This window comes from Schistocerca nitens, chromosome 9 (genome assembly GCF_023898315.1).
Source record: "Schistocerca nitens isolate TAMUIC-IGC-003100 chromosome 9, iqSchNite1.1, whole genome shotgun sequence".
Taxonomy (NCBI): domain Eukaryota; kingdom Metazoa; phylum Arthropoda; class Insecta; order Orthoptera; family Acrididae; genus Schistocerca; species Schistocerca nitens.
Window position 1 is genome coordinate 113,266,619 of NC_064622.1, and position 27,767 is coordinate 113,294,385.

Here is a 27,767-nt window from a genome sequence, read left to right on the forward strand (position 1 = left end):
ACTCCAGCAGTGCCTCCTCGTGCACTAACATCACCATTTAGTTTCCAGTGACACTCTGTGTCTCATGCAGACATGCAGTCAAAATGTTCAAATGTGGGTGTACTCCTAAGGGGCCAAACTGCTGATGTCATCAGTCCCTAGACTTACACATTACTTAAACTAACTTACACTAAGAACAACACACACACCCATGCGCAAGGGAGGACTCGAACCTCCAGCAGGAGTGGACGCACAATCCGTGATGTGTGCCTCAAATCACGTGGCCACTCCACACGGCAGACATGCAGTCATTCAAAAATGGCTCTGAGCACTATGGGACTTAACATCTGAGGTCATCAGTCCCCTAGAACTTAGAACTACTTAAACCTAACTAACCTAAGGACATCACACACATCCATGCCCGAGGCAGGATTCGAACCTGCGACCGTAGCGGTCACGCGGTTCCAGACTGTAGCACCTAGAACCGCACGGCCACACCGGCCGGCTTGCAGTCATTCGTGGTGTGGATGACAGGGGTGTGATGTCATTCAAACGAGGAGTTAGCAGTATCTGACCTTGCCGCGGCAAGGTCGTGAAAAATGCATTCTCGGAGTCCATAGTTGGTTTTGGTGCTGGGTGTGGGTGATGTAAATCTGAAGCACAGTGCTGGACAGGAAGTGAGTTGGTTGTGATGCCTGATGCAGCTGGGATATGAGTGATGTCATAGTCCGTGTCGCGGAACTCATGTTTAGTCGGAGCAGGATTTGGAAAATCGGGATGCACATGTACTGGAAGGTGGTGTAAACATTAATCCTGTGATGCATTGGCAGATGGATGATGAAATGGAATAACAGAGTTGTATGGTGCACGCCATTGTTGTTTAACTGAAACAGCATTGTGGGAGGTGTCCATATGGTTCAGATCATTAATGTGAGTGTTGTTACGCTCATAATCACTAGCGCTGGAACACTTGATGTTTTGTCCTGACCAGATGCTGAAGGCACTTGGATTAATGTTTACTTTGGAGATGGGTGCCATTGTTTATTGTGATTCTCTGCTGCACTTTTGTCTGAAATACCCAGAGTAGATTCACTCATTATCAAATCTGGAATGTTTATCATGAAGGCACTCAGTAAACTGGACACTTGTCGTGGCACAGTTTGCTGCTCGAGATCAGCTGCAATGTGGGGTTGGTCCAAAGATGTGATGAACAATGATGGCATTGTCGCTATGTTGTTTGGCACTGTGGTATCGTCCAAGCCTTGGCGGATATTAGCAATTTTGCACATAGGGACGTTATAACGATATGTTTACGTAATGTGTATACATAAACATACAGTTATAAATGTCCCCGTTCGTAGTCGCTAATTATAACAATATGCTACTTTTGTGCTGTAACATATAGCTATAATCAGCGGTGGAAACATATTTGCAAACACCGACCGTGTGCAGCTGTTTCTTGTTGGATCGTCTGATCAGTCGGAAGTTGCATTGCAGAGGAGAGTAAATTACTATTCAAAATATAATTATTTTGGATAGCTCAACATGAATTTTCTAAGGGACCGTAGTTTATCATGCATTTACCAGTAGAAAATGGCGCAGAGAAAATATTTCGCCGCATGCAACTTCCGTCCGAACTCGACGAAAGAATTCGTGACTGTGAACTCTCTATTTGGCAGAAACATATAGAAAATTAAATAATTTCATGAAGCAGTGAGACATAGATTCTATAGTAAATGAATAGTCCATACACCAGTTCCATTTAACTCTGAATTTATGGCGATTAATAGACGAACTTACACTGCAATGAAGGATTTAACATGGATGCCGTTTTGACTGGCACTTCTCGTAATAAAAACAATTCCTTTGACGTTTTCACGTACACGTCGCACAATAAATCTACTGCTAGGCGCTTTTAGTATTACACATTTACTTTACACTAGAACAATATTATTTTTAACAATAATAATACGGCGGCAAGACATGCGCGTCCGACACAAGTTACAGGAGACAAGAGAAGAATGAGTAACTGTTCATCGAGAATATCTCGTACCTAAAAAAAAAAAAAAAAAAGTGTTCTTCTTCTGTCCATTTTTCGCGCCGCGGTTTTCAAAGTCAATAACTCACTGCATCTCTGACGGCGCTTCGACAATAAACAAGTTACGTCACAGGTCGTTCATCTTTTACATTCTCGCAACATTATTTGCTAACTGTAGCTGTTGCCGAGCGACTGCTCGATTAATGAATGATTTAAAATGATTAGGCAATCACAAAATGTTACAACGTTCTTGGAATTTACGAGCACTTGTTGAGAGATGTTGTCAACATTGCTGAAAAAACGGTGAGGTTATACCATGTAATTGCAGCATTCTTGTTGGTGTAACTGGTGTGGCAGATTTTCGACTTACCATCAAAGTTGCAGCATGACATGGATATTTGGGGTCACAGCTGTGGGAAATGGGGTACTGGCAGTGTGACAGCAGAATGGTGACACAGCATAGCGATACAATTTTCACACTGTTTATTAGTAAGCACATATACATAACGTGTGTTATGATCATACAGAGCATAACTCCTACTGCCTTGCAGGGCAGGGATCCTCATTTACAGAGTCAGAGATGCTATGCCGCTACACATTGTTTGAATAATGGAAATGTATAAAACATGACCAAAACATATACTGGAGGTCATGGTGAAGAAGAAGAACAACAACAACAAACTTGATGTTTAGGTTAGTTTCTTTAACATAACATTGGCGGTTTGTGATGCAATAATTGCAAATTATTTGTATTTTGTTCAAGTTATGATCCATGAAAGTAATGTACTAAATTACTATGCTTGTCAAAGCATCCAGTTTTCCGTACACAAGAAAATCAAGAGGCATTAGACCCCTAGTCAACGGCCTATTATTAAAGAAATGATGTTTCCAATTTAGGTGCTATGAGCCCAGTTAAAATTTTTGAGAACTGTGAAGAAATAAATACTAGACAGTGAAATGTTGAATTCTGAAGGCATGACAAAGTCTTCAAATGAGAGACCAAGGAAGGGGCGAACAAGAAAGTACCCATCACAAAACCAACAAATAAGGAAAACAAAATGCATTAGAAATGAGACTTACATAACTCAAAGAGGCAAAGTAAGAGAAAAGAAAGACTTCAGAGAATATTTCTGCCCCTATAAAAGGTTTTCAAAGTTAGGAAGGCATACTTTAAAAGGCAAGTTTGGAAAATCTACAGTAGTGATTCACATGGTGCTCTAACAGCACTTATTGTATTATGGTATCAGAAAATGAAGTGGAAAGGAAGAGAGCCAAGCACTCAGAGAAAAGGATGCAAAGAAGGATGTAGAAAATATGCGGTATACCTGTATGTAAAACTTTCTTTTCCCAGACTTCTAGAATATCCAGCAGAAGGGTATATTTGGCTCCAATGAAAATTCAACTACCACAGGATTTAGAAACCTCTGAGGAGTGTGTGGAGGAAAGAAATTTCCTAAATAGCAATTTGAATATAGAAGAGGCGAAACAAATAGAGAATTCCTCACCCAAGAAATTACCGTTAATGTCATGTACAGTTTGTACAAAGAAGAATATTCAGATCCTGTATCACTGGAATATTACAAGAAAATATTCTTGTCAAAGAACAAAAAAACTGAAAAACGATACATGTAATATTTGTAACACATTTGAAGTTCTGTTAAACTGTGATGATTCAGTGGCAGAAATCCATAAGATCAACAAAAACACTCATTTTAACATAGTGAAGGCTGTTCAGGATCTGAAATTTTTTTTATATTTTAAGACCAAAAGGAAATGATAATGTAGATGTTTGTGGGGGCATAACTCCTTGGAGTCGCCCAGAACAATATCATTGCCCTAAGGTAGCTCAACTGAGCTCTGTGCACCTGCAGTTAGTTCGCTCTGATCGATGTTTGTGACAACAAGCTTTGTACCTTGTGGGACAATAAAATATATTTGTATGGAATTGTGCGACATGTTAGTTGTTATTATATGTAACTACTACCCCAAGTTCCAAACTTCCTACAGTGGTGACCATGGAATTCCAACCATGCTGCATTTAAAATGTAAAATCTCCAACACTGGTCTGTTGTACTACAATGCCTCAGCTACCTTCAGCTGTTTCTTGCTCTGAGAGACATCAGTCTTGCCTGTTTGTCAATGCCTGTGAATTCCATGAACTTCTCGTACCTCAGTTTGATACAATTTCACCAAAATCAGGGCGAAGTGTCCAGTTCGGCAATGTGTTGTGAAACGATGAGAATGCTTCCATTGTTTTCATGTCTACAACACCAGACTGATGCCGCTTCACACCAAACAGGCCCACAATGTGTGTTGAATTCTCAGTGTGACCTTCTTAGTGACGACACTGTAATAATGACAGGTGACTATTTTCCTAGCAATTCTGTTACAACAACAAATGTGATTCCGCACAAACAATGGCTTCCTACTGGCTCATTCGTCAATACACATAGTGCTCCGAGCTCCCACAGGGGGAATAATGGCACTTATTCCCTTGGACACTCCTTTAGTGCCAGTGAATCTATGTGCATTTACATTCCTAGTGTTTTGCAAAACTATACAGACACCCACCAGAGTGCTGTGATAGTTGGTCAACAATGGTCCCCACTAAACAGTCCTCTAAACGTTTCCAACTATTTACTGCCTTTCGGAGAAAATAACATAGGTTCAAGTAATTTTCCTGGCCTTAAAAGCATACTACCTGACACATACAAAAGTCGTCATGCAGCATTCGTCGCGTCACCCGCATCATGTCACCTGAATGATGTCACATATCCACCATCCACCCTGCATTCACTTGTAGCTGCCACTACTATACAGGACATGCACGCACTGCAACTCCTCCATGTTTGTGTGTAACTCCTGGATTCAGCACAATTGCCTTACCAGATTCATTACTTTGTGAGCTTAGCATGCACTCACAGCATTCAGCAGCTCCTGTGGACCAGCACTACGCATCACATACTGCTAGTCACGCCCACCTACACGTTTGGCTTGCTTCTAATGTGCTGCACATACCTTCATCTCACCACGATGCGCTCCATCTCAACACTCCTGTGCCTGCCATGCCTACCTTGCCATGTACCTCTTTGCTGCTTTATGATGCGCCGCTCTGCAACACTTCCGTTCCTGGCATGTCTACCAGTTTAGGTAATGCCCGCCTCATGATGTTGCCATCCTCACATAACCGTAGCCCTTACTATTCCACACATCCTTGGCTGAAACTCCCTCCATTGAATGTGGATTCCCCTAAGCTGTGGTTCGTGTTTAGTGAATGCATAATGCAGTCTGCAGGAGTCACAGGACAATAACAAATTTGCAGTACTTCTCAATCACCTCAGTGATAACGCTGATCTCATTAGTGACTTTCTGCTTGATGTGCACACACAAACAGACAAGTACGAGATTGTCAAGGCACTTCTCCTTCAACACCTATCCCGCTCGCTAGACCGACAACTTCATCTAGTGATAAGTGAAACCTCATTTGGTCACAGTACGCCTTTCAAGCTGCAGCATGAGCTTTGCCTGCAAACTGACACGAGCTACTCCCGGATCATGCCCTGTGGACTCTGTGGCTATTAGAACTGCCAGAGAGTATTCAAACAGTAATGCTCGTGTATGAGGACACTCCAATAGATTTCAAACTATGCCTGGCTGGCAGCACTGCACACTGATTAATTCTCATTGTGACCGCACTACAGCTGACAGCATCCCCACCTACATTGCGGACAACACATGACCCTGCCGTAGCCTACCCGATGCCCTGCCTAGACTCCCAGCCTCTACTGCACACGTCTTGCCACACAAGACTCTGGTCACCTGATGTCTGCCAGGGCTCACTGAACCTTGCTGAGCCGGCACCCACTACTGCTCCACGCAGCCTACTGGGTGATGAACATAACCAAATGGATACAGTGCAGACTACCACCAGTGCACTTCGACCTGGTCAAAACAGTATGAGTCAGCTGGGCACCACGCCCATCCACAAGCACCATCTCTGCTGATTCCACACTTGCTTTGGCTTCAATGCGCTATGTTGCAGACAGCCTTGCTCGTATCCAAACTAATCTTGCAGCCTGATACTCACTCACCAGGTTGCTCATCCTCTTCAAGTCACCCCGAATCACAACTTTGTAATAGCGTCCACAGGTCTCATCTATGACTGGATGGCCCTCGCATCTTCATTTATGACACACAATTGAATTCTGACTTTCTAATTGACACTGAAGCTGATGCCAGCATAATTCCACCATCTCTCACTCCTGCTACATTTTCACTTTTGCCCATTGAATTGTGCACAGCTAATTACTCCATGATATTGGTGGTTGGCACTGCCTCCATCACTCTTGATCTTGGCAACCATACACCTGTGCCCTGGACATTGTCGGTGGCTGAAATGATGGAACCTGTCGTAGGGGCCAACTTTCTCAGGCACTTTCGCTTACTACCAGACTTGCCATGACAAGACAGTTTATTGCATCTACACCTACCGTGGCCTGCTCCATCGCCCACCTCCCCAAACACTGAAAGCAGCAGATCCACTGTGTACGAACTCGTGGGTGCTGGTATTGTAAGGCCAACCCACAGTGCCTGGGCTTCTCCCGTCAAGTTTGTTTTCGAAAAGTATAATACTTGGCAATTTTGTGGTGATTATCAGTACCTCAATGGCCAGACTATAATAGACAGCTACCCTGTACCAGACTTTGCACACAAACTTGCTAGTGCCACTATATTCAGTGTTGTTGAATGTAAAAGGGCCTATATAGAGATACCTATGGCTGATGAGGATATACCAAAAACTGCAATAATCACGCCACTCGGTCTGTTTAGGTTTTTTATTCATGCTATTGGGTTAAAAAACACAACCCAGACCTGGCATGAGTTTATTGACAGCCTTCTATTTAGCATGTCGTTCTGCTATGCTTATCTAGATGACGTGATAATTTTCTCACCGTGTCCCGATGAACATGAGATTCATTTACACACCATGTTGGACAAGTTAGCTGCACAGGGCATCATAATTAATAACAATAAATGACAAATATGGCAATCAAATGCCACCTTCATTGTACATTTGGTTGACGCTTTGGGGATATGCCCCATGCTGGAGAAAGGGGAACAATCATGCCTCCTCCCTCCCCTGTTCAACTATCGAGAACTACAATGTTTCCTTGGAGTCATCAGTTTTTACAGCCATCATCTCCCACACATTGCTAAGACACTGTTGCCTCTGACTAAGCCACTGTGCAACAAGAACACCATTAGCAGATGACACTTGACAAGGACGCCTGAAATGCACATGATTAAATCTGATTTCACACAGGCTGTCACCCTCCCCCTTCAATCACTGGATGCACACCCCGTGATCACCACAGACACCAGTGACCATATGATTGGTGTAGTACTGCAACAAGAGATTGCCGGTGTAACACAGCATCTGTGTTTCTTCTCTCGAAAATTGACTGATACTCAGATAAAGTGATTGACTTTTTATATCGATCTCTTGGCCATCTATGAGGCAGTCCACTATTTCCAGGATGACATTGAAGGAGGCCCCCTAACCATTCACACTGACTACAAGCCTCTTGTACATGTGGTCAAAAACCCTTCTGTTAACACCAAGCCAAGGTGCTTTCGCCACCTCGACCTGCTGGACTTTGATCTATTCTCTGATGCATAGATCCTGGCATACAACAACTACTCACCAAACAAGACACTGGGCTACAACTACAACAGCATGCACTGCCAGAAGCCACCAAACCTGTTTGGCGTGATGTGTCACATGAGAGGATATGACCAGTCGTCCCGCAATCCTATCGTAAAACTGTGTTCGACTTGCTGCACACTCAAATTAGCCATGGAGTGCTTTGTCTGGCCCACTGTCAAGTGCAATTGCACTGCACAGACCCAGGGCCTGTGTCCCTTGTCAACAGACAAAGGTAGGATGCCATGCTCAGATCCCCTTTTGGAAATTCCCTTTCCCAAAGGGAGGGTTTTCAACACATTCATATTGACTTCGTTAGGCCCCTCCCCAAGCTGTAGGGTTCAAAGTACATCTTATCCATAATTGACTGTATGATACGTTGGGTTGAGACCGCCCTGTTACCGGACATTCCAACAGACACAGTTGCCAAGGCCTGTGCTTGCAACTGGATTGCCATGTTCGGCTGTTCTACATCACTGATGACAGACCGAGGCTAGCAATTTGAGTCTGCCTTGTTCAATGAACTGCACTGACATGCTGGTACCATTGTTTCCACATCACTGCTTACCACCTCCAGTGGAATGATGGCACTGCCTGCTCCAAGGCAGCATTAATCTGCCATTTGCAGCAATGAACTGATGCTCTGCCCTGGGTGTTTATCAGAATTAGGACTGTTCATAAAGAAGATTTGAATGCCTCGCTTGCTGAGGTCCTGTGGTGTGAGCCACTCTACCTCCCCACTGCATTTGTCACCCAAGGTGTTGCCATACTGGACCATGACCTGCTGAACTATTGCAGCAAGTGCTCGAGCACATATGCAACATCTGCGTGCCACCAACTAACTACCTACCCATCATGCAAAGCCTACGATATTTGTTCACAAGGACTTAAACACCTGATCCCACATTATGCTGTGCACAGATGCTGTCAAGCCAGCTTTGTACCCCCCCCCCCCCCCAATGTGGCTCATACTGATACTGCATGGTCAAATGGGACACCAACATGTTTGATGTTATCATCTCAGGAAAGGCCACTATGGTTGTCCTTATGCAGACTGAAGCCTGTATGAACTTTAGCTGTCTCCCTGATGGCATGCCTGCATCAGTGCCTCTGCAGCCAACAGACATTCACTTGAAAGTATAACTAAAATGAGTGACTTTCTGCCAGAACATATCAATGACACCCTAGGTGACTCACTGTTAGTCATAATCGCCAGTTTCGCAAATATGCAGGCAGGCCCCAGTGTAGCCTCCAGATCAATCAAACATGCCAAGCCCCTGCCCTCCTTCATCCATAAAGCAGGTTTAACATCTCGCTTCACAACCGATGGAGCCCTCACCATCACTGCTCCTGTATTCACTGCTCCCGCCACTGACACCAGGGATGACCCACCACCTCACCAGCCTCTAATCATCATGTTGGGTACGCCAACGATGACAACACAACTCCCGCTGCCTCGCCGGTTGTGGACTATCGTATTGCCTATACCGCACCACCATTCTTCTATCTTCAGCATCTGACGGCTCCTCCCACTTGGCAATTTGGCTGCACACTGCACCTATTGGCGCATCTTGCCGATTGCATTTCAGCAATTAACACCTCCACCACACCGACATTCCACCGGTACATACAGCTTTCTCTCATGTGCTTTGCACTATGGGAAGGTGGGGGATGGGGGGGGGGAGATGGGGGGGACGCATTGAGGGCTCTGTTTGGATGGAAGTCCGTGGAGTCATCCAGAACAATATCTCTCCCCTGAGATAGCTCAACTAACCTCTTTGGGCCTGCAGTTAGTTTACTCTGATTGATGTTTGTGACAACATGCTTTGTACCTTCTGGGACAATAAAATATATTTGTATGGAACTGTACGACATGTTAGTTTTTGTTATATGGAACTACTATCCCAAGTACCATACTTCCCACATATTCTTAGTTGTGACCTTGAAGAAACCTGTGCCTCTTACAAGAATCCCTACAAATATTGTGTTCTACAAGAGACACTTCTGGCTGTATAAAATAGGTATTCATAATGCTAGTAACAACAAAGGGCACTGCTATGTCTGGTTAGAGCTTGTGACGAGATGAGGACCACAGAAAGTAGCATGGTGTTTCTTAAAACACTTAATGGAACAAGTGTCAACAGCCAAAGAAGTAATTCTGTGGTCCAATTATTTGGTGAACAGAATTGAAATATCAAGTGGTTCCCATGTGAAAACCAATCTTACATCAATCCTTCATTGCAGACATTTCTTATACCAGGACATAGCTTCCTTCTGAATGACAGCAATTTTGGGGATGTATAATACGCTCTCAAACTACAAACTACAACAGAGGCTCTTTGCACCAGATAATAACATGAAAGTCATAAAAATGTGTCGTAAAAGAGAGCTTTTTGCAGATCATAGAATGAAAGTTGAAGATTTCAAGAAGGCATCAAATATATAAAAACAACGTAGTAAATTGCAAAACCAACTCCTGAAACTGAAAAATAAACTGGTTAAAGATGAGAGAGATAGAACTGTTTAAAGACAAACAAATCAATATATATGGTTCAAAACTAAATGTAAAGGTGAACCACTTGAAGTTGACATTAGGAAGAAATCAGCTAGTTGATCTCAAATGTGGAACAAAATTAATTTTCATGCCCTCTTAACATCTCTGTGGTCAAATGGGAAGCCAGTTTCTGAAGCCAAGCTAAGACACATTCAATATATAATGGACCTCATTCCAAATGATAAACAAGGTTTTTACCACAAACTCTTCAGCCACCCTGCTTTCGAGGATGACATTAATAGCTTCAACTGCCTGCAACATGAATTTATTGTTTGTTGTGAAATATTAAAAAAAGAAATTTATATTGTTCACTTATGCAAGTCTAAAGTTTCAGTTTCTAGAAACTATGTAAGATGTGAGAGGTCTTATTATAATTTCATTTCTAAACAGTGCATAATGAAAACATTTTAAGAAGTAGCTTAATTTTATGTGAATTAAATGTATGCAATAATTTCTTAATGTTGTAATAGGTAACAACATAACAACATAAATAAGGTGTATAAATATTTAAAATCAGTGGTTCATATGTCAGTAAAATACATTTACATCTTCAAATTCATTAAAATATATTGTCATAATTTTTTATTTCTAGAAATGCTTTCTTAAAAATTTCATTAGAAAACATACATTATTTTCTGAATATATATGGAGCATTTTTCTTCAAGTCATGTATGAAAGTATTACTTAAATAAATAAGCAAATGAAATGTATAAACATTGAATAGTAATGCTGTTTTCCTCATGTATCAGTTAAATATCATTAAATATAGCGTCAACTAATACAATCATAATGTCGCAGAAGAAGCTGAGTAGCACAGTCACTGTAGTGTAGTGGTTATGAGACTAGACTGTTGCATGGAGGGTTGTGAGTTCAAAACTCGCCTGAACTGTAAAATTTTAATTTCAAACAATGGAAAATCCAGGATGGAATGTAACAATACCAGAGAAGGAAAGTTGCTACTCACCACATGGCGGAGATGCTGAGTCGCGATAGGCACAACAAAAAGATTCACACAATTAAGGCTTTCAGCCATTAAGGCCTTTGTCAGCAGTAGACACACACACACACACACACACACACACACACACACACACACACACACACACACACACACACACACACACACACACACACGTAAACGCAACTTGCACACACGTTTGCAGTCTCAGAGAGCTGAAACCACACTGCGAACAGCAGCACCAGTGCATGATGGGAGTGGCTACTGGGTGGGGGTAAGGGGGAGGGATAGTATGGTGGGAGTGGCAGACAGTGAAGTGTTGCAGTTTAGATGGAGGGCAGGAGAGAAGGTGCAGAGGGGGGAGGGGGTAAGTAGTGGAAAGGAGAGAAATAAAAATAAATTAAAAGACTGGGTGTGGCGGTGAAATGACAGCTGTGCAGTGCTGGAATGGGAACAGGGAGGGGGCTGGATGAGTGAGGACAGTGACTAATGAAGATTGAGGCCAGGAGGGTTACGGGAACGTAGGATGTATTGCAGGGAAAGTTCCCACCTGAGCCAATTTGGAATAGCTGGTGTTGGTGGGAAGGATCCATATGGCACAGGCTATGAAGCAGTCATTGAGGTGAGGGATATCATGTTTGGCAGCGTGTTCAGCAACAGGGTGGTCCACTTCGTTTTTGGCCACAGTTTCTCGGTGGCTGTTCATGTGGACAGACAGCTTGTTGGTTGCCATGCCTACATAGAATGCAGCACAGAGCTTAGCTTATAAATCACATGACTGGTTTCACAAGTAGCCCTGCCTTTGATTGGATAGTTGATGTTAGTGACCGGATTGGTGTAGGTGGTGGTAGGAGGATGAATGGGACAGGTCTTGCATCTAGGTCTATTACAGGGGTATGAGCCATGAGGTAAGGGATTGGGAGCACGGGTTGTGTAAGGATGGACGAGTATATTGTGTAGGTTCGGTGGACGGCGGAATACCACGGTAGAAGGGGTGGGAAGGATAGTGGGCAGGACATTTCTCATTTCAGGGCATGATGAGAGGTAATTGAAACCCTGGTGGAGACTGTGATTCAGTTGCTCCAGTCCCGGATGGTACTGAGTTACAAGGTGAATGCTCCTCGGTGGCCAGACTGTGGGACTTTGGGAGGTGGTGGGAGACTGGAAAGATAAGGCATGGGAGATTTGTTTTTGTACAAGGATGGAAGGATAGTTATGGTCAGTGAAGGCTTCAGTGAGACCCTCAGTATGTTTTGAGAGGGACTGCTCATCACTGCAGATGCAACGACCATGGGTGGCTAGGCTGTACGGAAGGGACTTCTTGGTATGGAATGGGTGGCAGCTGTCGAAGTGGAGGTATTGCTGGTGGTTAGTAGGTTTGATATGGACAGAGGTACTGATGTAGCCATCTCTGAGGTGGAGGTCAACATCTAGGAAGGTGGCTTGTTGGGTTGAGTAGGACCACGTGAAGCAATTAGGAGAGAAGTTGTTGAGGTTCTGGAGGAATGTGAATAAGGTGTCCTCACCTTCAATCCAGATAGAAAAGATGTCATCAGTGAATCTGAAGCTAGGTGAGGGGTTTAGGATTCTGGGATTTTAGAAAGGATTCCTCTAGATGGCCCATGAATAGGTTAGCATAGGATGGTGCCATGTGGGTGCCCATAGCCATACCGTGGATTTGTTTGTAGATAATGCCTTCAAAGGAGAAGTAATCGTGGGTAAGGATATAGTTGGTCATGGAGACTAGGAAGGAGGTTGTGGGTTTGGCATCTGGAAAGGTAGTGTTCGATAACAGTAAGGCCATGGGCATTAGGAATGTTAGTGTACAGGGAGGTGGCATGAGTAGTGATGAGTAGGGCACCGTGTGGTAAAGGGACAAGAACTGTGGAGAGTCGGTCGAGGAAATGGTTGGTATCTTTTATATAGGAGGATAGGTTCTGGGTAATAGGCTGAAGGTGTTCGTGTATGAGAGCAGAGATTCTCTCAGTGGGGGCACAGTAACCGGCCACAATGGGGCATCCTGAGTGGTTGGGTTTATGGACTTTAGGAAGCATGTAGAAGGTGGGAGTGCGGGGAGTGGTAGGGGTAAGTAGGGAGATGGACTCTGGGGAGAGGATCTGGGATGAGCCTAAGGATTTGAGTAGTGATTAGAGATCCTGCTGGATTACTGGAATGGGATCACTGTGGCATGGTTTGTAGGTGGAATAATCTGACAGCTGATGGAGTCCTTCTGCCACGTAATCCTTGTGGTTCAAAACAACAGTGGTGGAGCCTTTGTCAGCAGGTAGGATTATAAGGTCAGGATTAGTTTTTAGATGGTGGACTGTGGTTCTGCCAAACACGATATCCCTCATCTCAATGACTGCTTCACAGCCTGTGCCATATGGATCCTTCCCACCAACACCCTTCCTCATGCAGCCCCCTCCCTGTTCCCATTCCAGCACTACACAGCCGTCATTTCACCGCCACACCCAATCTATTAATTTCTTTTTATTTCTCTCCTTTCCACTACTTACCCCCTCCCCCCTCTGCACCTTCTCTCCTGCCCTCCATCTAAACTGCAACACTTCACTGTCTGCCACTTGCACCATACTATCCATCCCCCTCCCTGCCCCAGCCTCCCCCTTACCCCCATCCAGTTGCCACTCCCATCATGCACTGGTGCTGCTGTTTGCAGTGTGGTTTCAGCTCTCTGAAACCGCAGCCATGTGTGCAAGTTGCGTTTACGTGTGTGTGTGTGTGTGTGTGTGTGTGTGTGTGTGTGTGTGTGTGTGTGTGTGTGTGTGTGTGTGTGTGTGTGTGTGTGTGTGTGTGTGTGTGTGTGTGTATATATATATACTGCTGACTAAGGCCTTAATGGCCAAAAGCTTTAATTGTGTGAATCTTTTTGTTGTGCCTGTCACGACTCAGCATCTCTGCTATATGGTGAGTAGCAACTTTCCTTCTCTGGTATTGTAAAATTTTAATTTCTATATACGGTTCGAGTACATTCTAGAAGTATCCACAAATGTCAAGCATCATTGTACTGGAATGTTCAGTAACTGTATATATACCGTATGTGTTCTGGCTGGAGGCAGTTCGCTCTGCACTATTGTACGTCCAATTGCTGAATAAACCTTCGTTAAGTGAAGTTAGTGTTCGTCATTCATCCAATTACACCTTCTTCTACATGACATTATTCTGGTGGAGACGCTGGGTATTGGAACTTGTGATAGCACACATTATTGATGACACAGTGGCTGCCATCAGGTCACAACAGAACCTCCGTTTATGTGGCGAGAAACCCAAGTTCGAGCCATATTCAACAGATCGCAATCTATTGGAGACAGAAGAAGAGGTGACATTACGATGACAGCAACTGTGTGCCACCATATGAGATATCCTTCCGGTTTCTGTAGTGACGATGGCCAAGATCCAAACAAGTGGCTCAAGGTTTATGAGTGTATAGCCAAATTTAACAAATGGGATGACACCGTGTGTTTGGCTAACGTATTTTTCTACTTGGAGGGCACTGCCAAGCAATGGTATGAGAACAACGAGGAGAAGTTCACAAGCTGGGAAGTACTCCAGGCAGAACTGTGCAAGTATTTCGGCGACACACGACACCAGAAGTGCAAGGCTAACGATAAATTAAAGTGCAGGGCACAGCGTCCAGGAGAAACGACAGCATGCTACATTAAATACGTCTTGGAGCTGTGTAAAATAGTAGATCCTAGAATGAAGGAGGAAGATAAGGTTGCACATCTCATGAAGGGTATTGTTGAGAACATGTATCAAGCCGTACTCCTGAAGGAGGTTTCGACAGCAGACGACTTCATAAAATGGTGCCAGTATATCGAGACAATGTGTCAAAAAAGAATTACATGCAAGAAGTTTGAACAACTTCCAAGAGTCATATTGATGTCTATAATGGAGAAGAAACTGATTTCACAAGTGTTCTTTGTCAGATAGTGAGAGAGGAAGTTCAGAAGGCACTTGGATTGCACGGCGAGCAAAAAACTGAGACATTTCAAGAGGTCATAAGGGAGGAAGTGGAGCAGACATTGAAGCCAATCTCTCGTCCTTCATTTCCCTTTAAAATGGTAAAAAAGTGAGAGTCATGCGAAGTTACATTCCTACAATGCTACATGGGGAACCTGTTTGGGCACCAAGGAAGACTGACATCTGGAGGACCTATGATAACCAACCAGTGTGTTTCCAACGTGGACGACCAGGGCATGTGGTGCACTATTGTCGAGAAAGGTGGCAGATATTTGATGACACCCACAGCAGAAGACAGCAGACCGATCTTAACTGACACCAACTCTGGGATGACGAAGAAGAACAAGAAGACATGGGTGCAGGACAACGTAGGACATGATCGCTGCAAGCTAGCCGCTGGAAAGGACACTCCCCAACATGTTGATCAAGGTCCCCATCACTGCTTAGAAGCTCCAGCCAATCACCTAGCCACCGCAACTTGGAAAAATAAAGGGTGCTACCTTCCTTGGAGGTGAGGCTGCTAAAGAGAAAAATCCTCCACTGTCAATCACTACAAAAATGATAGGAAACTATGTCAATATCCTCATGGATGGCCAACCAGCCCAAACTCTTGTGGACTCTAGAGCATCATATTCAGTCATTTCGGAGAAGTACCATAGCCAGTTGCAGAAAACTGTATTCATCGACAACATAACATCTCTGCTGATGGTGGCTAATTGAAAATATGTAAAACCTACAGGAAGATGTACCATTCATTTGGGTAAAAGTGGCCATACACAGCTCTTAGAATTCATTGTCTTACAAAAGTGTAGTAATGACATCATTCTCAGATGGGACTTTTTGAAAGCTTCTCAGACAATTATAGATTGTGGTCGCTTGAAGATTATGCAAGACGAGATGAGATACTGTGGGCAGGAAGATGTGCATCCGAGTGTATGGAGACTGTGTGTTCTGGATGAAATGATCATTCCTGCAGTCAGCGCTGGAAAGGTAACTGTCACATGTCATGCCATGCATCAACCCATGGATCTTGTAGTGGAATGTAAGAGAAGCATACCACTGAAGAATAACTTGGTCATCCCAGCCTCTGACATCTCATTTAAGAATATATTTGGTGAATTGTGGATAGTTAACTGTCACCAAGAACCACACATCCTTCCAAGACACATGTGCATAGCAAACACTGAGCTGTTAATTGCAGAACAGCTAAGTGCCATAGAAACCTCCCATGCTGAGTATGTGGGTGAAATTAGTGCTACCACTATGAAACAAGATCTTCTAGCTTGATCATCACCAGATCTCACTAAGGAACAACAGAAGAAGCTACTTGCCGTTCTTCAAGTGTTCTCTGAATGCTTCAATCCACAAGTGAAGAGCTAATTAGACAAATCAACGGTAAAGCACTGGATTAGCACTGGAGACGATCAACCAATAAGCCAGAGAGCATACCATGTGCCAGCAACAGAACATCGAATAATTCGTGACGAGGTAGAGAAAATGATAAAGAATGACATCATTCAGCCTTTTCAGAGCCCATGGTCATCTCCAGTGATTCTCGTCAGGAAGAAGGATGGCAGTTGGTGTTTTTGTGTTTGTTACAAGAAGCTTAATAAGATAACTAAAAAGGACGTTTACCCTCTTCCACAACTGCATTCATTACCCCTGAGGGGCTGTATGAGCTTAAGGTAATGCCGTTTGGTTTGTGTAATGCACCAGCAACTTTTGAACGGATGATGGATAACCTTCTAAGTCATCTGAAGTGGACAATGTGTCTTTGTTATTTAGATAGTGTTCTCAGAGACATTTGATGAACACATAAAAAGACTGAGGGCCATTGTTAAGTGTTTCTAACAAGGCAGACTGAAACTGAATCCAAGGAAGTGGAGCAAAAGAAATCAAAATACTTGTGTCAAACGAAGGTGTGTGGCCAGACCCAGAAAAGGTGAGATCTGTAATGGAATTTCCTGTTCCTAAAAGTATTATAGATGAGAGAAGCTTCCTTGGATTATGTTCTTATTACTGACGTTTTATCAAAGACTTTTGTGTCAAAGCCAGGCCACTCCTAGAGTTGTTAAAAGTCAATGCTAAATTTATCTGGGGAGGTGCTCAACAAGATTCTTTCAATATGCTGTGAAAAGCTCTGATGACTGTCCCTGTATGTGGTCTGTATGATGAGAGAGCACCTACACACAGATGCCAGTGGGTATGGGATCAGTGTTGTTCTGGTGCAAATTTCTGATGGAAAAGAGAAGGTTATAGCCTATGCTTCTAGGACGCTTACAAAAGCTGAGAGAAACTTCTCAACTACAGAAAAAGAATGTCTTGCTGTGATTTGTGCCATGTGCAAATTTCGACAGTATTTCTATGGAAGGCCATTCACAGTTGTTGCAGACCATCATTCACTTTGTTGGTTGACAGGTCTTAAGGATCCAACAGGATGACTTGCCAGGTGGGCACTATGTCTTCAAGAGTATGACATTGCCATAGTGTACAAAAGTGGAAGAAAACAGCAAGATTCTGACTGTCTCTCAAGAAACTCTGTGCAAGACCATCAAGACTTTGTTGAAGATAGTGACTGTCTCGCTGCACTCCATGATCTCTCTGCTGAGCAGAAGAAGGAAGCCAAGATATCTCAAATTATGCATACCTTAAATCAGTCAGAGGATGTGAAAGGACAATTTAAGGTAGTTAATGGATTACTTTGAAAGAAAAACTTTGATCTGTTTGGAAAGAGGTCTTCTTTTAGTATTCAACCCTGAGGTTGGAAAGAGGTGGCTACCAGTAATTCCTAAACACATGCACTTAGATGTTCTACAGAAATTCCATGACACACCTGAGGCCGGACATTTAGGATTTACTAGGTCATATGATAGGATCTGCAAGAGATTTTCCTGGACAAGTTTATTTAGGAGTGTCTGTCACTATGTGTCGCACTGTTGAGAGTGCCAGAGGAGAAAGGCAGTTCCTCAGAAACCACCAGGCCGACTCATACCAATTTCAGCAGTCAAAATGTCTTTCCAACATGTTGGGATTGACTTCCTCAGATGATTTCCAATGTCTGCTATTGGCAATAGATGGATTATTGCTTGCACTGATTATCTGACATGCTATGCCATTACACAAGCCGTGAAAACAGCTGAAGCATTTGAGGTAGCCAGATTCATCATGGAAGACACTGTATTAAAACACGGTGCCCCATTGGTCATTAATTATGGATCGAGGGAAAGGTTTTAAATCGAATCTTGTGACAGAGCTAAACTGTCGGTGCAACATTACTCATCATACAACGACTGCCTACCATCTGAAAACTAACGGGCTTACTGAACACCTTAATAAGACCTTGGCCGACATGCTATCAATGTTCATCAGTTTTGAGCAGAGCAACTGGGATGAGGTGCTACCTTTCGTGACATTTGCCTACAACACCGCCAAACAAGACACCACAGGATTTATGCCATTTTTCCTGGTACATGCGAGTGAGGCGACGATGACGATGGACACTGTGTTTCCATTATCTCCTGATGATGTGGACAACAACTACATCGTCCAGGTGTTAACCAGAGCTGAGGAAGCTCAGCAGTTAGCTCGGCTCTGCATGCTGCAGGCTCAAGAAAACGATCGCCAAAAGTATGACGCGAGCCACCGCCCTGTTGTCTACCAGCCTGATGACTTCGTCAGGATCTTCACTCCTGTTCGGAACGTTGGTCTCTCTGAGAAGCTCCTCAGGCGCTACTTTGGACCTTATAAGGTTGTAAGACAGTTGTTTGATATTACTTATGAAGTTTAAGATTTCGACCCCGACACAAGATGACAAAGGATCAGAGATACGGTCCACGTCCTTCGAATAAAGCCCTATAAGGATCGTGCAACCCAGGGTAGATTCGAAGCTCCAGCGACAGGCAACAAGTGGAAAGATGACAAAGAGCTTAGCAGTAAGGGAAGTTCTAAGAAGTTCACCACCAACATGAACATCAGTCATCGGGAGTTGGAGTATGCAGGACCGATGACTCGTTCCCGAAATAGGACGACGTAACACCGAGATGCTGTTCTCTTAAGGAGGGAGCAATGTCGGAGAAGAAGCTGAGTAGCACAGTCACTGTAGTGTGGTGGTTACGAGACTAGACTGTTGCATGGAGGTTCGTGAGTTCAAAACTCACCTGAACTGTAAAATTATAATTTCTATATTCGGTTCGAGTACATTCTAGAAGTATCCACAAATATCAATAATCATTATACTGGAATGTTCTGTAACTGTATATATACCATACGTGTTCTGGCCAGAGGCAGTTTGCTCAGTGCTCTTGTATGTGCAAGTGCTGAATAAACCTTGATTAAGTGAAGTTAGCGTTCATCATTCATCTAATTACACCTTCTTATATGTGACAGTATCATATTTTGTGAAATAAATGAGAGAATATTTTCCGCTAATTTGCATCAATTGACTAACAGACCTTTTCGCTTGGAATCAGTTACTGCAAAATGCAGAAATAAAAATCGTATATAAAAGCATCACATAACCAAGCACCATTTCTATAAAAATTCAGAGCTTCACTACATAGTTATATGATTTTCAGATATGAACATTTAAATTTAATTCAGTTTCATTAATTTACTGCTTAAAAATTAGATTTGGTGTAGATGCTGAATTTATATTAACACTTTCACATTTTCATTAATATCTCTAAATCATGTTTTGGTGCTTAGTCAGTTGATGCATATCATCATCCAACTGTGCCACACTACAGAAGTCATATGACCTTTACCCATTACAATATTTATTTGTTGTTGGTAATGTGTGTGTGTTGCTATCCTGCAATGACTGATTGGACATACACTCCTGGAAATTGAAATAAGAACACCGTGAATTCATTGTCCCAGGAAGGGGAAACTTTATTGACACATTCCTGGGGTCAGATACATCACATGATCACACTGACAGAACCACAGGCACATAGACACAGGCAACAGAGCATGCACAATGTCGGCACTAGTACAGTGTATATCCACCTTTCACAGCAATGCAGGCTGCTATTCTCCCATGGAGACGATCGTAGAGATGCTGGATGTAGTCCTGTGGAACGGCTTGCCATGCCATTTCCACCTGGCGCCTCAGTTGGACCAGCGTTCGTGCTGGACGTGCAGACCGCGTGAGACGACGCTTCATCCAGTCCCAAACATGCTCAATGGGGGACAGATCCGGAGACCTTGCTGGCCAGGGTAGTTGACTTACACCTTCTAGAGCACGTTGGGTGGCACGGGATACATGCGGACGTGCATTGTCCTGTTGGAACAGCAAGTTCCCTTGCCGGTCTAGGAATGGTAGAACGATGGGTTCGATGACGGTTTGGATGTACCGTGCACTATTCAGTGTCCCCTCGACGATCACCAGTGGTGTACGACCAGTGTAGGAGATCGTTCCCCACACCATGATGCCGGGTGTTGGCCCTGTGTGCCTCGGTCGTTTGCAGTCCTGATTGTGGTGCTCACCTGCACGGCGCCAAACACGCATACGACCATCATTGGCACCAAGGCAGAAGCGACTCTCATCGCTGAAGACGACACGTCTCCATTCGTCCCTCCATTCATGCCTGTCGCGACACCACTGGAGGCGGGCTGCACGATGTTGGGGCGTGAGTGGAAGACGGCCTAACGGTGTGCGGGACCGTAGCCCAGCTTCATGGAGATGGTTGCGAATGGTCCTCGCCGATACCCCAGGAGCAACAGTGTCCCTAATTTGCTGGGAAGTGGCGGTGCGGTCCCCTACGGCACTGCGTAGGATCCTACGGTCTTGGCGTGCATCCGTGCGTCGCTGCGGTCCGGTCTCAGGTCGACGGGCACGTGCACCTTCCGCCGACCACTGGCGACAACATCGATGTACTGTGGAGACCTCACGCCCCACGTGTTGAGCAATTCGGCGGTACGTCCACCCGGCCTCCCGCATGCCCACTATACGCCCTCGCTCAAAGTCCGTCAACTGCACATACGGTTCACGTCCACGCTGTCGCGGCATGCTACCAGTGTTAAAGACTGCGATGGAGCTCCGTATGCCACGGCAAACTGGCTGACACTGACGGCGGCGGTGCACAAATGCTGCGCAGCTGGCGCCATTCGACGGCCAACACCGCGGTTCCTGGTGTGTCCGCTGTGCCGTGCGTGTGATCATTGCTTGTACAGCCCTCTCGCAGTGTCCGGAGCAAGTATGGTGGGTCTGACACACCGGTGTCAATGTGTTCTTTTTTCCATTTCCAGGAGTGTATGTAAAGCAACTCCTTTGTACAGATACCGTCCACAACTCGTGGTCTAGAGCCTAGCGTTGCTGCCTCAGGATCATGGGGTTCTGAGTTCGATTCCTGGCCGGGTAGGGGTTTTCTCTGTCCAGGGACTGGGTGTTTGTGTTGTCCTCATCATTTCATCACCATCACCATCATCATCATCATCATCATCATCATGTCATTTGTGACAGTGGCTAGATTGGACTGTGAAAAAATTGGACTGTGCAACAACTGGGAATTTGTACAGTCACTGATGACTACGCAGTTGGGCACCCCACAAACCAAACATCATCATCTTTGTACAGACACATTTATTTTCATGTGCACAACATTTTGGATGCACTGTATTGTGACAACCGAGATTATAACTTTCATTGCTACTCTTATGTAGATACACATTGCCTCTTTTCTCACCTCTCGTTGTTTAGATGAAATTATCATTCCATTGGCTATGCACAACTTACAAATGACAGTATCGGTGGTGGTGATTAAAAATAGATATCACTTATGACACATTATGAAATGAATGAAGAACGTCATTGACACATTTGCAGAAAGAAGTCCAGGAAGAGGCTGGCCACATGGAACGACCATATAAAAGTGCAAGGACTAACAATCTTCTATATACTATAAAAGCAAAAGTTTGTGTGGGTGTTATACATCTGTTACTCTTTCACAGTTAAACAGCTGGAGAGATTTAGAATGGAGGTAGCTTATATCCAGAATTAACACATTGGCTACCTTATATATACCTATCAAAAGGGTTGGGGGTGAAAAAGAACTGCAGCCCATGGCATGCAAATACCCGTATTTTATTCCTCCAGTATTTGAGAATGGGACCACTAGTGACCTGCAACAACTTCAGAAATAATATCAAACTTTCACAAAACTTTTTCTCACTGACAATCCACGAGAAATTATGAATGAAAAATGTTTACCACTTACATTTTTGCTGTTGATTCAGTAAAACTGCCACATAAAGCAAGACATTATAATTTATTAATTATTTGCTACTAACTCTATTTGGAACACATTATGCAGATAGTATTCACATAGAAGATGAATGTTCTAGCAACATTACATCATTGTCAGTCCATAGTTCAGGATATGTGGCATCATAAACATTGAGCTGGTTGAATATAAAACTTTAGGTCAAAATTTGCTAGAGATACCGATGAAATAAGTTTTGAAATATATTTGACATGTGCATTTAGGCAAAGCTACAGGTAAAAATCTCATCCTAAAACCCTAGAACAATCTCAATCAAATTAGGTAGTCTTATTAGTTATGGTCTGGAAAGAAATATTGTGAGATGTAAGAACCACCAGCCTCATTCTGTGATGAGGGTGATAACATGGCGAAAAGGTGGAGGAAAGGACACAGATAGGGAGCAGGAGGAGATGCACAGAGAGACATGGGTTAAGAGGAGATGAACAGAGAAAGAGAAGAGGAAGAGAAAGGGAAGAGGTGGAAATGGACAGAGACTGGGGGGTGGGGGTGGACAGTGAGAGGAAGGAGGAGGAGATGGATTAACAGAAGATTGCATTCAATTCATACTTGGGCAATGCCGGGTACTCAGCTATCTCTGCATATATGCCGAGAACAAGAAGTCTCAGAACATTGTTTGAGGAGACGTATTGCAGAAGGCTTTCCATACACACAGAGGCAATTATGATCTTCCCCATTCTAAGCATGTTGCAAACAGTCACAAAATTATTTGCTCCCTTCCCTGGTACATTTTTTAATTCGCTTCTCAGTGACCTCAAAATGTTTTCCTTTAAGTGAACGAGTGAGTTGCAAGGAACACAAGTTTTATCAGCTTTATTGGTCATCTAAAAATTTGTAATTTTTTTTCTGTACAGTTTGCTGGGCTGTAAATGGCTCATGTTGCTTAAATTCCAACAGATAACTTTTGTGATGGTGCATATCAATGGTAGCCCCTGGAACGCACGCAACTCTACTTTCTTAAATTTTACAGGCCAACCAAAATGGTTTCTTAAAAAATAATATAAAGTGATACAGATAAAGTTGCTACATGTATAACTATACAGTATAAGCCTAGTTATTAACAGACTAGAGAAATCCATGGCCTTGCAAATCTCTCTTTTATAAAGGAGTTACTGTTTACTGGAATTTTGAGGTTCACACTGACACGTTGTCATTGTCTACCATTGATATACATGGATAGTGAGTCTCTGCATTAACATTTTTTTTATATATAAACAACTATTTAACAGCCGGACAAACTGCCGGCACAACTAGTAAATAAATAAACAGTTGCAATGTTAATCAACAGGCAGAACAAAAAGGTAAAAATAAGGCTGTAAGATACACAGCTGGAAACAGTGAACCATTACAAATATCTTGGGTGCGTCATTTCAAACAATAACAGGATATAGCATTAGATCAACAACCAAACTCAAAAAATCAGCTCACCTGTACCATCAAATTTGGAATCTACCCTGGAACGAAGAAATGTCCTTAAGAGCAAATCTTCAGTCATAGTTTATCCTCCTAGAAATCTGCACAACAACCAGTTGGGTTGTTGACAAACTGCAAGCCACAGATATGAAGCTCTTACAAATTAATTCCAGAAAAATAGGAAGGACAGGGTAAGAAAGGAAAAAAAGGGAAGAAACTGGAGTATATACATGCTTGAAAGAAAAAGTGACAAGGGGCTCTTTGAAATTGGTAGGCCATGCCAACGGAACGAACGAGGGAAGGATAGTGAAACTGAGGCTACATGCTGATTTATTTTTATTTACATGTCAGCTTCCATAGGACAAAACTGAGGAGCAAATCTCTAAGGTCATGGAACGTGCCAGTACATGAAATTACAACATAAAAGTAATAACAGTTAAAAATAAATGTTGATGAACCTGAAAAAAGTAAGTCCAATAGTTTAAGTAAATGCTATCAGCAATACAATAAGAATCAGTTTAATTTTTCAAGGAACTCCTCGACAGAATAGGAGTGAGCCATGAGGAAACTCTTCAGTTTCGATTTGAAAGTGCATGGATTACTGCTAAGATTTTTGAATTCGAGTGGCAGCTTATTGAAAATGGATGCAGCACTATACTGTGCACCTTTTTGCACGAGAGTTAAGGAAGTCCAATCCAAATGCAGGTTTGAATTCTGCCGAGTATTAACCGAGTGAAAGCTGCTTATCCTTGGGAATAAACTAATATTGGTAACAAGAAATGACAATAAAGAATATACATATTGAGAGGCCAATGTCAAAATACCCAGACTTGTGAACAGAGGTCGACAAAAGGTTCATGAACTCACACCACTTATTGCCCAAACCACCCATTTCTGAGCCAAAAATATCCTTGTAGAAAGGGAAGAGTTACACCAAAATATAATACCATATGACATAAGTGAATGAAAATAAGCAAAGTAGACTAATTTTCGTGTAGAAGTATCACTCATTTCTGATACCGTTCAAATAGTAAAAATGGCAGTATTAAGTCTTTGAACAAGATCCTGAATGTGGGCTTTCCACAACAGCTTACTATCTATCTGAACACCTAGAAATTTGAACTGTTCAGTTTCACTAATCATATGCCCGTTCTCTTCCCCCCATGAACCATGGACCTTGCCGTTGGTGGGGAGGCTTGCGTGCCTCAGCGATACAGATAGCCGTACCGTAGGTACAACCACAACGGAGGGGTATCTGTTGAGAGGCCAGACAAACGTGTGGTTCCTGAAGAGGGGCAGCAGCCTTTTCAGTAGTTGCAAGGGCAACAGTCTGGATGATTGACTGATCTGGCCTTGTAACAATAACCAAAACGGCCTTGCTGTGCTGGTACTGCGAACGGCTGAAAGCAAGGGGAAACTACGGCCGTAATTTTTCCCGAGGGCATGCAGCTTTACTGTATGATTAAATGATGATGGCGTCCTCTTGGGTAAAATATTCCGGAGGTAAAATAGTCCCCCATTCGGATCTCCGGGCGGGGACTACTCAAGAGGATGTCGTTATCAGGAGAAAGAAAACTGGCGTTCTACGGATCGGAGCGTGGAATGTCAGATCCCTTAATCGGGCAGGTAGGTTAGAAAATTTAAAAAGGGAAATGGATAGGTTAAAGTTAGATATAGTGGGAATTAGTGAAGTTCGGTGGCAGGAGGAACAAGACTTCTGGTCAGGTGACTACAGGGTTATCAACACAAAGTCAAATAGGGGTAATGCAGGAGTAGGTTTAATAATGAATAGGAAAATAGGAATGCGGGTAAGCTACTACAAACAGCATAGTGAACGCATTACTGTGGCCAAGATAGATACGAAGCCCACACCTACTACAGTAGTACAAGTTTATATGCCAACTAGCTCTGCAGATGACGAAGAAATTGAACAAATGTACGATGAAATAAAAGAAATTATTCAGATAGTGAAGGGAGACGAAAATTTAATAGTCATGGGTGACTGGAATTCGAGTGTAGGAAAAGGGAGAGAAGGAAACGTAGTAGGTGAATATGGATTGGGGCTAAGAAATGAAAGAGGAAGCCGCCTGGTAGAATTTTGCACAGAGCACAACTTAATCATAGCTAACACTTGGTTTAAGAATCATGATAGAAGGTTGTATACATGGAAGAACCCTGGAGATACTAAAAGTTATCAGATAGATTATATAATGGTAAGACAGAGATTTAGGAACCAGGTTTTAAATTGTAAGACATTTCCAGGGGCAGATGTGGACTCTGACCACAATCTATTGGTTATGACCTGTAGATTAAAACTGAAGAAACTGCAAAAAGGTGGGAATTTAAGGAGATGGGACCTGGATAAACTGAAAGAACCAGAGGTTGTAGAGAGTTTCAGGGAGAGCATAAGGGAACAATTGACAGGAATGGGGGAAAGATATACAGTAGAAGAGGAATGGGTAGCTTTGAGGGATGAAGTAGTGAAAGCAGCAGAGGATCAAATAGGTAAAAAGACGAGGGCTAGTAGAAATCCTTGGGTAACAGAAGAAATATTGAATTTAATTGATGAAAGGAGAAAATATAAAAATGCAGTAAATGAAGCAGGCAAAAAGGAATACAAACGTCTCAAAAATGAGATCGACAGGAAGTGCAAAATGGCTAAGCAGGGATGGCTAGAGGACAAATGTAAGGATGTAGAGGCTTGTCTCACTAGGGGTAAGATAGATACTGCCTACAGGAAAATTAAAGAGACCTTTGGAGAGAAGAGAACCACTTGTATGAATATCAAGAGCTCAGATGGCAACCCAGTTCTAAGCAAAGAAGGGAAGGCAGAAAGGTGGAAGGAGTATATAGAGGGTCTATACAAGGGCGATGTACTTGAGGACAATATTATGGAAATGGAAGAGGATGTAGATGAAGATGAAATGGGAGATACGATACTGCGTGAAGAGTTCGACAGAGCACTGAAAGACCTGAGTCGAAACAAGGCCCCCGGAGTAGACAACATTCCATTGGAACTACTGACGGCCTTGGGAGAGCCAGTCCTGACAAAACTCTACCATCTGGTGAGCAAGATGTATGAAACAGGTGAAATACCCTCAGACTTCAAGAAGAATATAATAATTCCAATCCCAAAGAAAGCAGGTGTTGACAGATGTGAAAATTACCGGACAATCAGTTTAATAAGCCACAGCTGCAAAATACTAACACGAATTCTTTACAGACGAATGGAAAAACTAGTAGAAGCCGGCCTCGGGGAAGATCAGTTTGGATTCCGTAGAAATACTGGAACACGTGAGGCAATACTGACCTTACGACTTATCTTAGAAGAAAGATTAAGGAAAGGCAAACCTACGTTTCTAGCATTTGTAGACTTAGAGAAAGCTTTTGACAATGTTGACTGGAATACTCTCTTTCAAATTCTAAAGGTGGCAGGGGTAAAATACAGGGAGCGAAACGCTATTTACAATTTGTACAGAAACCAGATGGCAGTTATAAGAGTTGAGGGACATGAAAGGGAAGCAGCAGTTGGGAAGGGAGTAAGACAGGGTTGTAGCCTCTCCCCGATGTTATTCAATCTGTATATTGAGCAAGCAGTAAAGGAAACAAAAGAAAAATTTGGAGTAGGTATTAAAATCCATGGAGAAGAAATAAAAACTTTCAGGTTCGCCGATGACATTGTAATTCTGTCAGAGACAGCAAAGGACTTGGAAGAGCAGTTGAACGGAATGGATGGTGTCTTGAAGGGAGGATATAAGATGAACATCAACAAAAGCAAAACGAGGATAATGGAATGTAGTCGAATTAAGTCGGGTGATGTTGAGGGTATTAGATTAGGAAATGAGACACTTAAAGTAGTA